Source organism: Eptesicus fuscus, chromosome 8 (assembly GCF_027574615.1).
Source record: "Eptesicus fuscus isolate TK198812 chromosome 8, DD_ASM_mEF_20220401, whole genome shotgun sequence".
Lineage (NCBI taxonomy): Eukaryota > Metazoa > Chordata > Mammalia > Chiroptera > Vespertilionidae > Eptesicus > Eptesicus fuscus.
In genome coordinates, this window is record NC_072480.1 from 49,020,655 (window position 1) to 49,039,478 (window position 18,824).

Consider the following 18,824-nt stretch of genomic DNA (forward strand, 5'->3'; position numbering starts at 1 on the left):
AGATATCAGGTATTAAAAATAATGGGAAAAGAACTCCATGAAAATGGGACTTGGGAAAATTCTAATGTGATATATTAATGACCTAATATTGAAAGTAATCCTATTTTTATTTAACTAAGTAGTTCATAAGTAGAGACAACCCTTTAGACTCTAGTTACTTTTAATGGTTGATATTTCTAAAAATATGAACATAATACATTCAATGAATTAGGAAAGGCCTTAGTCATAAACTCAACTGGGTAAGTGGAATTGCTCAGCATAGTTTAGCAGTAGCATTTTTAGTGACATAAACTGAGCTTTCCTGAGTTAGTCATAAGTATGAACTATGTTAACACAGTGAAATACATACAGAAAATATACAAAGAATCTGCAGAACTTTTAAAATTATATTTTAAATTGCTTCCTTCCTTAGTTCATGGACTTTATCAGAAAAACTAGAAATCAGCAAGGCAGCTATCCATATTTTATTCTTCATTATAAGGAAGCACATATATTTGGTGAAAATGAAGGTTAAAGAATGGAGAACAATTTAAAAATACATTGATAACAGAGAGACTTAACTTGTTGGATTTGAGCTTTCTGTACAATCTAAATTATATGCCATAATTTCCTTTTAATCTCTGTAACCTTCTACATATGGCTATCATGACAATATGTGTACCCTCTTCAATACAAAGGCAACAAAATAGAGTATAATCCAGCTAATCACTAAACCCTGAGTGGCCACATTATTATTTATGTACTATGCATTCAGCTACCAAGTATTCCCTAGCTCCATTTATCCAGATATAAATTCTGTCTTAAAATTACAAATAGTATAAGGATTCAAACAAGTAAATATTTTTAAATTCAAATGAATGTAGTTATAGATATTATAATTTTAAAAATATTCTTTAATATTAAAAATCATACAAATAAATATATTTGTAATTAATCTCATTAAGATACTAAGAAACATGCATTATTCTTTATAGAATATTTTCAAAATTAAAATGCCAACCTGCCCAATCTGTGTGTGTGTGTGTTTTCTATTTGTACATTGACTGTGGTTTAGTTGTTAAATAAGTAAAAGCAAAATATATAGGCAAAGGTATTCTATTAAATTCTTAAAAATTCATCAGATTGTCCTTTCTATAAGAGGTTGAAGATGTTTCTATTCAATGAATTATTTTTTTTAGCAAATATGATCATGTACATTAATAGGATTGGCCATAGCCATGCTTATAAATTAGTCGAAATATATCTGGGACTCTGCCATTTCTCCCTTTTCTGGTCCTGTGAACCCCAAAACCTAGTATCTGTCTCTGAATTATACCTGGTATATACTGAAAACTCCCACATTACATTTCCAGCCTAGAATTTTCTCATGAACCCCAAGAAAGCTAGATTTAATATATGTCCTTACCTGAACTCATTAAAATCACCTCTTCTATTTTGATTTCTCTTTTGTATCCCTCAGATATATCAATGGCACTTCCCTCAATCTCACTACCCAAAACAAAATATTCAAACCTTCATTTCTCTCTTAGGTAAATTATCCAATCAATAATTAAGTCTTGTGAATTCTGTTAATCATACAGCTCTAAAATATTTTTCTGCTTTTAAAATAATTTTACTCAAGATATATTATACTACCTAATGTGACTAATCTCTCCTGGATTATCCCATTTCAGTACACATTCCATACTATTTCAAGGGTAATCTTTTAAAACTTATTTGATCATGTCATTCCTACAAAAAAAAAAAACGTTTTAGAGATTTTTTGGCTTATAGGAGAAAATAGAAATTCTTCCGCAAAATATAATTACATCAAAGGACCTCTTAATGGGAGACCACCTACCTTTCAAACTTATACCATGTATACAACCACACTACATTGCCCCAACATCCAAGAGTTTTTATCTAAACATTTTATTGCACTGAAATCAAAGTTACAAATTAAATCACCCCAGAATGAGTGTGTAGTTGTGTCTTCTTTGAGCTCTATCAATTTTTATTTTTTATATTTTAACCATAATCTTTAGCTGCATTAAAAAGTATTAGTCGTTAAGTATTATTATTGAATTGAGTCTTGTCATTACAAAGTGTATCCTTTTACCTTTGTTATCATGTCTTGCTTAAATTGTATTACAGAAAGAACAACCAGTTTCTGGCTGGTGTTTGGATGGTTCTATCCTTACTATCCTTTACTTTCCACTTGATCTTTTTAAGGTAATATGTCCCTCCTACCACTCTGGCTGCTTTTAAGATATTTCTGTTTCTCTTTGATCTACTTTACTTTCATAACAGTGTTGTAATGTGCAGTTTAACTTGTATTTATTTTGTTAAAGTTTTTTACCACTTCATTATTATATTATTAGATAAATTTATGGGAGCTACACAAGTATTAGGTCTTAAAAAATTAATGCTGCCTCATTTTCTCACTTCTATTCTACTAAGACTTTGAATACATGTATATTTTACAGTTTTTCTACATTTTCTTTTCTTTTTCCAGGTTTCCTTTAATATCTTTTATTTGTCTTATCTTTCATTTAATTAATTTTATATTCATACTAGATGCCTGGTGCACTACCATTCATGCACTGGGGGCGGAGGGGGGCGGGTCCCTCAGCCCAGCCTGTGCCCTTTTGCAATCTGGGACCCCTCGGGGGATGTCCAACTGCTGGCTTAGGCCCACTTTGGGTCCTTAGTGCTGCGTTCGCAAGCCATGAGCTGAGTAGCGCTCCCCCTGTGGGAATGCACTGACCACCAGGGAGCAGCTCCTGCATTGAGCATCTGCTCCCTGATGGTCAGTGCGTGTCATAGTGACTAGTTGTTCCACCGTTTGGTCAATTTGCATATTAGGGTTTTATTATATAGGATGTTTCTAATTTGTTGTTAAGCCTGTACACTGAATTCTTAATTATAGTTATTCAAAATTTCAGTTCTAGAATATCAATGTGATTCTTTTAAAATGGTTTCCTGTTTTCTACTAATGTCTTCCTGTCATTTAGTATGTTAAATTTTCAGTTAAAATTGTTTTTAAAGTTCCTTTCTGGTTACTGTTTGACCAGATGTTCATTGGGTGTGTTGCTCTTCTTTCTTAATGGTTTTGGGTCAATTCCTATATTTTGCATTTCTGGTTATTGTTTATTGAAGGAAGGGCTTTTGGAATTGGGAGTTTGAGGTTCACCAATCTGCATACTGTTATATATTGTTCAAGAAATTATTTCCTGCTTATGAAAGTAGTTGAGGAATAGCAAACCACTTTAATCAGAAATTGAGATGATTCAAAACAAAACTAGATTTAAGTTTTATGAGAGTTGGCATACATCCTACTCATATAAATGTGGTATTCTTCATATTCAAGTTGAAAGTCCAGGGTACTCTTCTTTGATTGACCTTAAACTATAATTCTTCTCATTAGTATAAAATGGCAGGAATCTTGGACTTATATCTAAGTCTCTCAAACTGCCTAATTTCAGGCAGCCAAATGCCTCAGAGGGGGAAGCAGGATCAAATGTCAAGATACCCTCCATTGGCTGCCCTGCTGTCTGTTTCCTTGGTCCCTTAAGTTCTTCATGCTTTAGGAGCTTTCTGATAAGCACTGACACCCCTTTTATGACATTTTGCTCATGCATTCAATTTGATTTTGGTGGTGGGTTTGTTGCTTTGAAGCAAAAGAACCCACTATTACTGGAAGCAAAAAATTTATAAAATTGCTCTAGGCACTGGGTATAAGTGCTAATCATAAAGAGGGACCAAGAAAAAATTGTAGTCTAATGAAGCTTATATTCTAGAAATAGCATGTGATAAAACACCCTTGGAAATGAACAAGTTTGTTTGTCTTCTATGAAGATAAAGACCAGTGTGGTTAGGAAATAATGAGTGAGGTGGAGAGTGGAAGGTAAAGTCAGTAAGAAAGGCTTATTATTTTCTAGTGGGAAACTTCTGAGGGTAATTCTGCTTACCAGGCTTGAAATGGATATTATGGGAGTAAGGGTAGAACTAAAGGCAGACAAAAGGATGCTACAGTATTCCAGGAAGGAGATGATTATGGTTTGAATTAAAATGATAACAATAGAAAGGAAGATGTGCAATATGTTTTGAAGAAAGCACCAAATAAAACTTACTAATTGATTTAAAGTACAGAGGTGAAGGAAAAAAAAGAATCAGGAATAACATCTTTTTTAAAAAATTTGAGTACATAGTAGCGTCATGTAAAGGAAGAACGAATATAAGTTTTAGTAGTAAGGTATGACTACTTTCTATGGTATGAATTTATCTCTAAATTTCAATATATCTAAATACTGATATTAACTTTCTTTTTCTAATAAATTCTATAATTGTGTTAAGACATACTTGTATCCTTTGTTTGTACAAATGTCTCAGAACTTAGAAATTCATTGCCTGTATCAGTTAATTTGGGAAGTATTAGCATCTATTATGTCATTAAATCTCCTAATCTAAAAGTGCCATACTAATATACATATTAGTAAAAAAACCTCTGTATTTGATTTATGATATTTAAAATTCATTGCTTCAAATTATTTATCAAGGTGTTAGTATTATATTTAATTTTCTCTGATATTAAGATTCTGTGTTATATAAAAAAAAAACTCAATGACAATTATTCTACCTAATAAAAGAGTAATATGCTAATTGACCATACCTTCACTATGCCCACAGCCAATCAGGGCACTATGCAAATTAACCCAGCAAAGATGGCAGCCCCTACACTCTGCTCCGCCCCCCATCGCTGAGGGACCCCGGCGATGGGGGGACCCAATTGGTCGCCGCTGTTGGACCTGGGCCGGCAGAGGCACCCAGATCACAGATGGCGGCATGGGGCTGGGCAGCACCCGCCCCACTTTGCTGCCACTGGGGTCCAAGCCCCATCCCTGAAAGAAGGTGGATGGAGGTAGCCAGAGCCAAGGTCTGGGTCCCCGGTGCTGGAGGAAAACTGGAGCCGGTGGAAAACTGGTGCAGGCAGCCAGGTGAAGGAAGGTCTATTGCACGAATCTTCATGCAACGGGCCTCTAGTTAGAATATAAAGGTATTATTGTTCACCCCTGTTAATCCAGAACTGGAAGTGTACACTTGCATAGTGAATGTTCAATTCACATGTATTACTAAAAAAGGTAGATTGATTAAAAGAATTAAAATGAATGAACACATTAATGAAACAAAGTAAACTGAAACAATATAATTTTCTAATATCATATAAATAAACTAATTAAATTCTAGACACTGATAAAGGGAAAACTATAGTTATATCCAAAAACAGTATTAAAACTAATTCTGCCATTTGTTTGGCTTAATGGAACATATGATTTATATAATTTCCCTCCAAACCATTTCTCCCAATTATCCCTGATATTCTACCATTTGAGGATATAATTCCTGATTTCAATGAACTCACAGTTTACTGAGCAATGTTTTATTATATTGGAGAAGAAAACAAGTTACAGAATTATTGAATGCAAGCAAATATCAAAACACAAAAGAATGAATAAAAAATTCTAAGGGTTTGTAAGAAAAAATATATAGTACTGAAAAATTAGAGAAAATTATAAAGGAGAGGAATTTTACATATGGAGTCATATTCACAATTTGAGGTAACTAAAATCAGATTCTTCAATCTGACGTAAAGTGATTTTCTAAATAAACAAAACTTTTCTGTGCTATAATAATGATTTACCCCACATCTACTATGTCACATGCTCTGCTGGATGCCTTTCTAATAAAGAAAGTGAGACTTAGAGCCATTGGTAAATTTGCCCCAGCCAACACATTTCCCAAGGGGCCAGTCAGTATGGCTCTCAAACCCATAATTTTTCCATTACCCGAGGTTGTCGTTTTATAAAGACAGTGTTGATCCAATGATTAATGATTGGTTTTAACCCTTGTAATATTAGTAGCCTTCATCTATCAGAAGTTCAGGAAGGTGAAGTAACTTGACAATATTGCTGGTAAAAATGTATCCTTACCAAAGTGTGTTGCTTATCCTGTAGAGATCAGAAATACCACAGGACCTAGTGTCCACCTCTGTGTTCTTCACAACCTCTATGGGCCTGCTTCCCTTGCTCACTGTTTCCCCACCCCTCTCACGTATGCCTTGTTTTATAGTTTATGAGAACTTCCAGTTGTTTAAAGGTGAAAAACAAGATTTCAATGTTCACAGTTCTTGTTTTCAAATGAAAATATATATTCAGAATATACACTGCATGGCCAAATTATTATGATCTCTGAACGCATAATAATCTGGCCACTCAGGGTATATCCTATATAATAAAAGGCTAATAGGCAAATTGCCCCCTCGACCAGAGTGGCCAGATTATTATGCATTCAGAGATCATAATAATCTGGCCACTCAGTGTGTGTGTATGTGTGTGTGTGTGTGTATATATATCTTACCTAATAATAGAGAAACATGTAAATTGACCTACCTTCGCTATGTCCACAGCCAATCAGAGTGAGTATGCAAATAAACCCAACAAAGATGGCGGTTAATTTGCATACATACCTGGATTCAGGGAACCTCCTCAGCACCCAGGTCACTCCCAGCCGGCCATCAGGCAGAGGCTTTAGGTGTGGGAAGGGGCTGAGCCTGAGATCGGAGGTGTGACGGGGGAGAACCACTTCCCAAGCCTAAAGCCTGGGGTGGAGGCTTTAGGCTTGGGAAGGGGCTGAGCCTGTGATCGGAGGTTCTGGGGTTCAGGGACCCCTTCCCATGCCTAAAGCCTGGGGTGGAGGCTTTAAGCTTGGGGAGGTGTTGGGGGGAATCCCTTCCCAAGCCTAAAGCCTGTGGCCAAGCCTACGATCAGAGGTGCCGGGGGGTAACCCCTTCCCAAGCCTAAACTTGGGGCAGAGGCTTTAGGCTTGGGAAGGGGCTGAGCCTGGGATCAGAGGGAAGGGGGAAAAAAATCAATGGAAACATATCCTCAGGGGAGGATAAAAAGAAAAATTAAAGAAAGAAATGACATATCCTATGAAAGACACATCTTGAAAATGCTTAAAGAAAGTTGTCATTTTTTCATGGTGAAGGGACTGGTGTCTGTGTTGATGAAAATACCTTGGGGGCTGCAGTGACTGGCAGTGGCTGCAGCAGCAGGGTGATGGGGCAGGCGCCTTCCCCTGATCAGCCTGGTCGCCTCAAGCAAAGGGAGGCCAGACTGCGGCTTAGGTCCGCTCCCAATGGGGAGCGGGCTTAAGCCATCCGTAGGACATCCCCTGAGGACTCCCAGTATGTGAGAGGGGGCAAGCTGGGCTGAGGGACCCCTCCCCAGTGCACGAATTTCATGCACCGGGCCTCTAGTGTGTATGTATGTATATGTATGTATATATGTGTGTATGTGTGTATGTGTATGTGTATGTGTATATATATATATATGTGTGTATTGTATTTTCCGACTTATAAGACAACTTTTTAACCCAGGAAAATCTTCTATATGCCCAGTCATCTTATACGCCGGAAAATACGATATATATTTCAGAGAGAGGAAAGGAGAGGGAGAGATAGAAACATCAATGATAAGAGAGAATAATTGATCAGCTGTCTCCTGCATGCCCCCTATTGGAAATTGAGTGTGCAACCTGGCATGTGCCCTGACGGAGAATCAAACCGTGATCCCTAGGTTCATGGCTTGATGCTCAACCACTTAGCTTTTTATATATTTTTTTTATTACCTGATTTGGTTTGAGAATATCTACCAAAAAGACTCGCTATTAGCAAAGAGTATTCAAGAATAATGCAGTACAACAAACAATTGCGTCTTCACATAGGAAGGAGAAGGCTGGCCTTATTTAGTAAAAAAATAATCAATACTACTATTTGCAATACAGGTAGAGTGTGACAGGGGGGAGGAAGGGAGAGAGAGAGAGAGAGAGAGAGAGAGAGAGAGAGAGAGAGAGAGAGAGAGGAGAATCAATTGTTATACATCCATTGAGAGAACTAGATGCTTGCCTAAAATGTATTTCTGTGTATTTGCTTCTCTAAGTAACATTTTGAAAGTTAAATTATTATAAAACATTGGAAAATATAGGCAGTTACAATTCTCATGAGAAAATGGTAAATGAGGCATGGCAGTCTTGGCAAATATTTTTCCTTTTTCCATCCTTTTCTCTCCATATCTCTATTTTTTAACCTCTTCAGGTTTTTATTACGTTCCCTCTGTCTCTATTTCTTGCTTTCTTTATTCTCTCTCTCTTTTTCCCTCTCTCCCTCTCTCTGTTTCTCCTTAAGCACAATGCAATTCCTCCCAAGGTCATGGCTGCCAGCTCCTGGTGTTCTTGATGACCGTGGGATCAGTACAACATGACTGTAAGGAGAGGAAGAGCAGGAATTCCCTGGGTCTGTGAAGCAGCAGACACTTCTTCCACTTGGTTGTGAGCAGGATCCCTGGGGGCAGTGGACAGGAAAAGACCTGTGGTGCAATTGCTCGGTGCTCTAAGATGTCAGTTTAGGACCAAGCTTTCTCACACCTGGATGGATGGCTTTTCCATTTATAATTAGATGAGAAAGAAACTTTGCCGTGTATCATTTTCAGAAGTAAATGTTGGTTGGACGTTTTAATAGCTGGAAAAGAAGATAAATGAGCTTCAGAGTGTGCTGTGCACCTTACTTTGCTGAAAATTTTAATTAAGTTGCCAATATTAAAATGAGGTTTATTTCAGATTTGTCAAGGAACATTACTCCTGAAATCTCAAATTGTTTAGCATTTTTTGAAACTTAATATCACATTACAGGTATTCCGAGTACATTTTGTTTTGCACACTGATGATGAATGATGCACCTAATCAATAATTTAAAGAACCTATGTACTCTGTTTCTAGAGAAGAGACATGTGAAATCGGTATTTCTTTAGCTATTGCTATAGGAAGTCCTTCATCTGCTGTATTCACCTGACACTATGAAAATAGCTGTTTAAAGAGGCACTAGCAGTTGAATTAGCAAATACAAATAGATCACAGTGAAATAAATTCCCCAGATTTTTAAAACGATTAGCACTATATGGAATTGGGTGGGTTATTTTTAAAACTATGTTCTAAAATATAATATGTTTATGGGAACATGACACTTGACCCATCATATAAATTTACTATACATATATTTCTGTGTGTGTCTGTGCATGCATGCATGTTCTGATCCCTGAAAGTTAGAGGTTAAGATTGTCACAAGTTAATATGCATGTGCGTGTGTTGTGAATGTGCATTTTGCCTTAGAAATTAGGTCAAATTATGATTTCCAACTTATCATGTATACAATAGAATTTACTGGTTTAACATCTGTTGTTTGTGTACACTTAATTTTTCAGGGTATTATATTCTGGAAGATAATAGAGGATAAAAGAGACTTTTCATGGAGCCAAGCAAATGTGGCTACTTCTACTTGGAAAAAATAGTGGTGACTCCTATCAGCATGGGACAATGAAACCTATGCAGAAGAAAGGCATTGTTGCTATTGTGGAGAGGGTCAAATATCAGAAAGTTTGCCTCCATACACTCCTAGTGGGCATAGAGAAAGGTCTGAGTGTAAACCATCCAGGCTCTGGGAGACAGCCATGAGCAGAAAGAAGTTTTTGGGTTGACCTGTCTCAGATCCTAGCAGAATAAACTATAGAGAATCGAGGGGTAAACTTTAACACATTAAAGTTTGTTATAGATTGCCTTTACAACTCTATTTTCATGCTCTACACTCACACAGGGCTCCCTACATCTTTTTAAACTGGTTATGTCCATGAGCTGTATAATAGTATCATTAGTGAGGTAGATGGACCACATTTATGAGCCCGGTTAAGATTTCTGTGTGGCTGTCAGTTGTTGTATGTTTGCTGAAGACTGCTTTTGTAGACCAGGAAGTGTTTACAAACCTTAACTGGAAAAAAAAAATGGTAACTTTATATCTCTAAGTTAACAAAAATGTCTACTATTAAATAATAGCCTGCGCTTTTGCATGTGAGGATCAATCCCAAACCATCTCATTAGGTGCTTATCCTAACTGGCAGCAATTCCTTTCTATAGCTGATGGTGTTCTGATCCTTAAAATATAACCCTCTTTTTTCTGGCCACTAATGTGGCGGGTGGAATGAAAACCAAACCAAACTAAACCAAAAGTCAGAAAGTGAAATCTCCAAATTACATAGATTGCTTACAGTAATTTTCTTGGTAAGTATCGTAAGAAATCATTTATGTGATTTTTTTTTTTAATTTCAGTTGACCTTTGAATAAAGTAGGCATTAGTGACACTAACCACCCACACAGTAGAAAATTCCTGTGTTAATTTATTTTCCCTCTGTGGATTAAAAATACTACATTGATTTTCTGACTTGATTTGCAGGCTCTATTGAGTATTTCTTTTGCATTTTTATTCTTTATACACAAAGCAAGTTTACTATATTAAACCTCTCTTTGTTATCCTCACATTTCCTTTAATTCCTTCAATAGATTTGAGTTATTTTTTAGGGAAAGTCCATTTAAATTATAAAGCAGTAACTCTATATGATTTGGGGTAATACAGAAAAGAAAGGCTAATTAAAATTTTTCATACTATTGATAAATTAATTTAAGAAATTTGTAATAGGTACAAATCTATAGTGATAAACTGTTTTCCAGGTAAATTTTGAAATTTTTTATGACATGGATGAGTAAATCTAGAACAAATTAATGTTCAGAAAGACTATGTTAGTGTGAGGATAACTTTGAACTTTGTCTGAGATCTTATGACTGGAAAACAACATACATATCTCCCCACTCTTCATTTTTTTTGTCTAACCCCAAGGGATCACTATGTCCTGATATAGTCTAGGATAAAAATCTGTCTTCAGTGGCTCCCATAAGACCTCTCTTCAGGCTTGCTCAAAATTCTGTTTTATAAAACCCTAAGTTTTCAACTCTTCCTTGAAAATCTATTGTAATAACTCTAGTAAAATTACTGCCTTCATTGCCTGGTGCATTTTGTTTTTCACAGTGTTGAATTTACATTATTGCAATAGGCAACAGCCTGTTAAGAAGTCAAAACACTGTTTAAGGTTCTGCATTTCTCAACCAGCATTTCGGGCACAGACCATACTTTTTAAAAGTAGTGGATAATTGAATATTTTAAAATAATTATTTATACATGTATAGTACTTAAAGGAAAGGGGATTTGGCAGTTATTCAGTTTGACAGGCATAGACTTTATTCAGACAATGATGAATGTGGTCAAGGCTTAATGGTACTCAGGAATGAGTTATGTGACTCACCAGCTTTATGACTTACTAGTGGCATAACCTTGAGGAAATTACTTTGCCCTACTAAGCCTTTGTTTCCATATATTCCTTATTTCCTACCTCACGGGATTATTATAAAGATTCAAATAAGTAATATAAGAATAACTTAAGCCCTGTGGTAGGATTGGCTATCGTTTTATGATCTATCATTATATGTATTAAAGCTTTAAAATCCATTGTTTTAGGCTCCATCCAAGGAGATTTAGATACAAAGGTCCCAGAAAGGATTCATTATTCTAAATTTTTATTTCTATCCTCGGGACATCGAGTGTAGAAAAATCACCCTATGTCATTTATTTGATGAATAAATGAACATCTATTTTGCTCTAAATATTATATCTCCCAAGTGGTGGTGGATGTACACTCTGGTTCATGGATGGATGCTACTACTAAACACAGAAAAACATATTATCTCCCAAGTAAATATTTGATAAAGGCAGATGTTTTTTTTTCTTTTGTTTTATAATCATTATTCTCCTTTGGTAAGAGCCGTATAATATCATTATTAACAAACAGCACATGTTAAAGACAGTTCAGCAAGTAAATAAAGGATTGTATAGATTAAATCTTAACAATAATTTTAAATGCTCACAGAGGTAAGTTGGCCTGATCTTTTCATAGCTTCTGTAGCTTTCTGGACTAGCAATAGCCTCCTCTTGCCATGTATGCTTTCATTAAGAATAAACATTACAATTCTGTTGTAAGATGAAGGCCACTGCCTATTTAGAAAATAAACTAAAGGACCCAAACAGGGTTCATTGTTTTAATGAATGCTACCAAAGTAGTATGAGTAGGAAATTCAATTTGATTAAATATGTGCTAAAAATATTTCTAAGCAAATAAAAAGTTTACTAGAAACTTCCATATCTTTTAGTGGAGAGTGAGTGGCTATATATACCACACTATGTTGCCAATTACAAGTGTTATTTATAGCATAAATTATTCTCCTTGAGTTCAGAAGCAAACGGAGGTCAGTGGGATACACAATTGCTATAGCTTTAAAAAAAACCCTCATTCAATAATAAGTTTATGCATAGAGAGTTTATTAAATGCATTGAAATTGAAGTTTCAATGCATTTAATAAACTCTCTATGCATAAACTTTTGCAAATTGTCTATTTATATTACACCCATAGATAATTATTGAGATAAATTTCCATAATTGTCTGGTACCCCTTTTCCAGGAAAATCTATCCTTTGACTGTGACTAGAAAGAGAGGGATAGTCCCTTGCTAGCCCTGGATATGAGCAAAGTTAATTCTGCCAAATGGAATAAGGTAGTGGATTCCTAAGATAAGGCTCTCTGTCAAGGCTCTCTTTAGTTTTTATCATTTCAAATCTGAGACTAACAGCAAGAGAAAATAAAACAAAAATATGATGTTAAATAGAACTGTGGGAAACTATTTTTTTATTCTGATTTTGCCTTCCTTTGTTTAAGTTATATGTTATCTTTGAGTATAGTAACATAACAACAATAGCTAATATACACTGAGTGTCCAGATTATTATGACCACCCCATCAGTACTTCATTGGGCCACCTTTTGCCTTCAATACTGCGGCGATTCTTCTTGGCATTGACTCCACGAGATGTTGAAAGGTGATGCGAGGAATCTGACAGCATGCCTGATGAATAGCACTGTCCAGTTCTGTGAGATTTGATGGTTGTGGAACCAGCTGCCTGATGGCTCTTTTAACTTTATCCCACAAATGCTCAACTGGATTGAGATCTGGTGATTGTGGGGGCCACCTAAGCAAGGTAAAGTCTCCCTCATGTTCTTGAAACCACTCCTGCACAATATGAGCACCATGGCATGGCGCATTGTCTTGTTGGAAGAAGCCATCTCCACTGGGATACGCTATCAACATGATAGGATGAACTTGATCAGCAATGATACTTAGGTATGTTGTGCTATTCAGACGTTGTTCCACATGAATTAAAGGGCCCAAATCATGACAGGAAAACATGCCCCAAACCATAACACTGCCCCTGCCAGCTTGAAGGGTTGTATTCATGCATGTGGGGTGCATGCTTTCATGCTGTTCCCGTGAAATTCTCACTCTGCCATCTGCATGATGCAACTGGAAATGTGATTCATCGGACCACATGACTTTTTTCCAATGCTCGACTGTCCAATCCTTGTGTTCCTGTGCGAATTGGAGACCTTTTGTCTTGGTAACTGCAGACAGTAAAGGTGTTCGAACCGGCCTTTGGCTTCCATATCCCATACGATGCAGTGTACGGCTAATTTGCCTGCAAACGCCAGGTGGTCATAATAATCTGGCCACTCAGTGTATACTTTACACTCTAAATCCAGCATTGTGCTAAGTGCGGCTAGAAATTTTTTTATATGATATTCTCATTATAATTTATCCTTCAAAAATCTGTCTCAAGTTGTTCCTTAAGGAAAATCATTGTAAAAAAGAATATGTGCAGGAAAGATAAGCAAGTTGTAATATGTCATATGCTTATTATAACACATACTTATCAGTCACAGTAAACTTGCATTCTACTTTACTTTTTCCTGTTTGCAAAGTTATCCTTAGCAAAGAATACTCAGATAGAAAGTAGACTGTAGAAAAATATGAACCTAAATATGAAATATTCAAAACATTATCTTATATGTATTTATTATATTTATCTTGAAGATTTTAGAAAGTAGGTTTCCTAAAGGTAAGGACATTTATTTCACTTTAGTTTCTCAACAGTGTCTAAAATGTCATGCTGAGCACAGAAAAAACGTTTCCTGATAATAATATGAAACAAACAATTAAATCACATTTTAAAATATAATTCTAAAACAATGAGAAAAAAAGAAGAAAATCTTACCTATAAAATACATTCAGATAGCAAAATGTACAAGGATATGATACCTTATAAATTTCCTTCATACATTAAGCAAAAATTTAGATATTTACTTTGAAAAGATAATTCAATACACAATTCAACATAAATTAAAAGATTCCACTGCTAGTTAAAATGCTATTTCAGTTATTTACAGTTGTGATTGGATTCATTCACTCATTAAATTGGACAATATATCATTCATTTAAGAGTTTCTTTATCAAACATTTATTAAACTGTTAGTAAGTGTCAGGTACATTTAAATGATATCACATAGACGGATAACTCTAAATGTGCTAAAGAAAGCAGTAAGAAAAGCTTAATGAGAATGTTTAACAGGAAGGCAGAAAGGGAGAGGAAAGCAGTGATGGAGCAGTGACAAAAAAAAAAGAGAACTTGATATCTGATAATGAAATATCATTTTTTATGGGTTTCTATATAATGGTATTCAGTTAAAGTCAATAATAAATAAACCAATAAATACTATCATGAGAATTTGTATTTGAAAAATTATCAGAAAATTTGGATATAATTTGAGTTTTTCCAAGAATTGCAATGGAAAAAATTTACTTCTTGAGGATATCAGAGGAGCTTCTTCAAATCTCTGTAGTGATTTTCTAGGCTGCAAACTGCTAGTTGTTTGTTACTGACTGAGCGACCACTAGAGGGAACTCACAGCATGTGCTCTGGTGATCAGCTTTCTGTTTTGTGTCATTAAAAATGATAGTTCAAAGTATGAACATTGAATCTCATTGAAATAAAGTGTTGAAACTGTTAAAATGTATTAATATATGCTTCCCAGTTTGATTAAACTCTCTTAATCCCAGAATCCCAAAATAAGGTCTAGAAAATTATAGGACTATATTCTATACTTCTGCTACCTCTGCAAATTGAACAGAGAGTTTGGTAGAAATCTAACTGAAAACATCCCCTTCAGCTAAACCTCGAGTTTATGGATACTCTAATGCTCAACACAGTAAAAATTATTCTAGAAAAATGATCATGGTAAAGAGGGTACTTTTATAGAGACGGTGTCTACGTTGACAGCGTGGTCAGGCTAGGTTTTCTCAAAGAGATGCATTTTTTAAAAAAAAAGTCCTAACGGATTAGAAAAAAAAATCCAAAATACCACCTGAGAGAAATGTTTTCTTAGGCACAGGAACGTGAAGTAAGTGCAAAGGTCCTAAGGAGGGGGAGAGTATAGGGTGCTCAGGGATAGAAAGCTGTGTGGATGGGGTTCAGTGAAGAAGAGGGAGAATTGAAAGAGAAGGTCATAAAAGTAGATGGGGGCCAAAGTATGTAGGGCCTTGAAAGTCATGATTTTTAACCTAATTGCTATGGAAGCCATTGGAAAGCAATGGGATGATTTGATTTCCATTTGGAGACATTCTTCTGTCTGCTAATGGACTACGTTGAGACAAAAATAGAAACAAAGAGATCAGCAGGGCTGCTAATATAGGGATAGACTGGAAGAGGCTCTTAGTGAGAGGCTACTGGATTTTACATATATTTTGTAGCTGATGAACTAGAAGGTGAGTGTGAGGCCTTGAGCGGAATCAAAGGTGAAGTCTAAACCTCAGCCAAAACTACTCCATTAATGGTGATGTCACTTGCTTATCTAGGAAAGAGTGATAGAAGAACATTTACTCTGTAAAGCAAGGGCTACAACTTATTGATACACTAAAGGATGGTGGCCTTGAATTTAATTGCTGTCTGTTCAATACTTATTTATATTCCTTACTAATTCTTCCAAGGTTTATATAAAATTCAAATATAGATATGTTATTTATTCAGACTGTTTGTAACAAAGTAGCAAGTTCATATGTTAATAATAGATAACTGATCAAAAGACATATAATAATTCAAAACTAACCATAAATGTAAATGTAATTCTATTTAGATAGGAACTCCAAATGAACTGTAGTGATTGTATAAATTAGAAAATGGTTGACTGATGACAGAAAAACAGGGAAGGGGTAATTCTGAGTTCTCAAAACAGAGAAAGTTGGCCTAAACCACTTAAAGAAAATGGTACTGATATCTGGCTGACTCAATTCACAGAAAATAAAAATTGCAAGTTAGAACATTAGGAGTAAAATAATCTGATGTTTCTACAAACATATAGAGAAGGAGAAAAGGAGTATGACAAACACAATGGTAGGGATAATTCAAGGGTTTTCATGTTGTGTAATTCTAAGGACTATATGACATAGTTTTTGTCATGATGCAGTATAAAAACTAACTTGGAGCCCGGCCAGCATAGCTCAGTTGTTGAGTGTCAACCTATGAACTAGGAGGTGATAGTTCGATTCTCAGTTAGGGCACATGCCTGGGTTGCAGGCTCAATCCACAGTGTGGGGTGTGCATGAGGCAGCCAATCAATGATTCTCTCTCATCATTGATGTTTATGTCTCTCTCTCCTGCTCCCTTCCTCTCTGAAATCATTAAAAATATATTTTTTAAAAAAACTAAGTTAGAAATAAAAACCACTCTTTAATTTTTATTGCAATGACAAAATGTAATATTATGTAAATTCTTGTCCTTGTATAACAAAACTGTTACTGAGAGTCAACATGGAAAGTTCTTTGAACAGACAGAGTAGATCCAAGAAAGGGATAAATAAATATTACAAGTGCTAAAGAAAAAGTATTGCTGCATTAAGTAAGATGTGCAAGGAAAACTGGAAATAGTAAAGAATGGCACACAACTGTAAACATAATCCTTCCAAAAAAAGGACAGCTAAATGGCTGATCAAATTACTAGATTGATTTCTGATGTATGCTTTAACTGTACAGAGGAGAGAGAGAGAGAGACAGAGAGAGAGAGAGAGGAGAAAAAGAGGAAGATAGAATTAGAATTGGCACCAACATGTGGTAAGTGAATTGAACTGAATTTAATTGAGACTTTTTGAATTAAATTGCATTGAATAAAATTGAATTGCAGGATTTGTACTGAGTGTGAATAGCTGGCTGTGTGGGAGAGTGGCTGAGTGATTAGCCAAGAGCTTTATACTCTAAAGCCAACTGTGTGAGATCCCTGCAGAGTGAGTGAAAAAGTAAAATGAGGGTTTGCTTCTAACGGGAATTGGATATTAGGACAGTGAAGTATAATCATTAGGACAGCAGAATAAAAAGCTAGTCAGACAGAAGAAAACACATGATACAAATAGATGCCAAACATTTTTTTTAAATGAGGACAAAGGAATTAAAAATACTGGAATAGAAGTCTATTGAAAGATATATATTAATCATTATTTGATTTTACTGTTTTCTAATTTGTGGCATTACCAAATTTAAGTCCAAATGGTTCTCATTTCTTCTTCCAATAGTGGAATGTGATATACAAATCTTAATTCTCAACTCATATGGGCCAATTAAAAAAGGAATTGTCCATTGATTGTTCTTGAGTCATGTCAGAGCATCTTGGAATGACGGCATTGAGGATGACAATGTCTTATGCCAGTTCTCATAACTGCACATTTATTATATTCACAAACACAGAAGAGTGAAAACTATTTGTATAACATTTAGCTATTTCATGGGTGTTGACCAGGAACAAAGTATAGGTAGTCCTAGAGGTCCAGTATGAATAAGAATATTGCTAAATGGAATCTTCATTCTAAAACCATTGAAATATACAATGAGTGGCCAGATTATTATGATCTCTGAATGCATAATAATCTGGCCACTCAGTGTATATCCTATATAATAAAAGGCTAATATGCAAATTGTCCCCTCAACCAGGAGTTCTACCAGCAGGCAGGCCGGCCAACCGCCCATGTCTCCTCCCCCTGGCCAGGCTGGCTGGACCCCACCCATGCACGAGTTCATGCACCGGGCCTCACACACACACACACACACACACACACACACACACACACACACTGAGTGGCCAGATTATTATGCATTCAGAGATCATAATAATCTGGCCACTCAGTGTATATTAGGCAAGTACTAACACCTATGGCCCCTTGGTTGTGATGTGCACCAGTTGAGAAATCTCCTGCAGTTTTTTGCAGGAACAGGCTGTATCCAATTTTGCTTTCAGTGACTTGAGGATGGCAGCCTGAAATAAGTCATGGTGGGAGTATTTACACACCTCAGAAATCATTGAAGACTACAAATTGGAGCTCTCTCCAACCATAGAGCTCAATCCTTAAACATTTAGGACAATAAAAGCCAGCAAAACAAGTGTTATCCACAGAAAGAATTTACCTGTCCTTCTGTGTTGTACTCTGCTTGTTTACCACAGTGTGTTGGTAATAGATATTAGTAATGACATTAGAGGTATATAGATTTTAAGCGCCAACGTCACTGTTAATAGCTTTCCTGTCATTTTCACGTGGCCAAAGTGATTTTCACCCCCTCTTATTTGTCCCTCCTCATTTCCTGATCACTGCAAGTGTTTCAACATGATTCCCTCTTTCTTGTTCTACTGTCACTTGTCAGTTTGATTATTTGGAGATTTTTCAGACTAATTCTTAGTCCTTTGGACACAAGCACTTTCCCCTAACCCCCTAACTCTTATTTTATAGAACTACAAGATATGTAAGGCTCATATTTCATTATTCTTGCCCAAATCTAAGAATTGGCCATTTCTTCAGGGATCCATAGCTCTTTTTGTTGAATAACTGGCATTTAGAAACTAAGATGTGGGCTCTATATATGCTCATACAACTGAATTTTATTTTATACTAAATATTTATGTTTGCATTTACAAATATTTGTTGTGAAA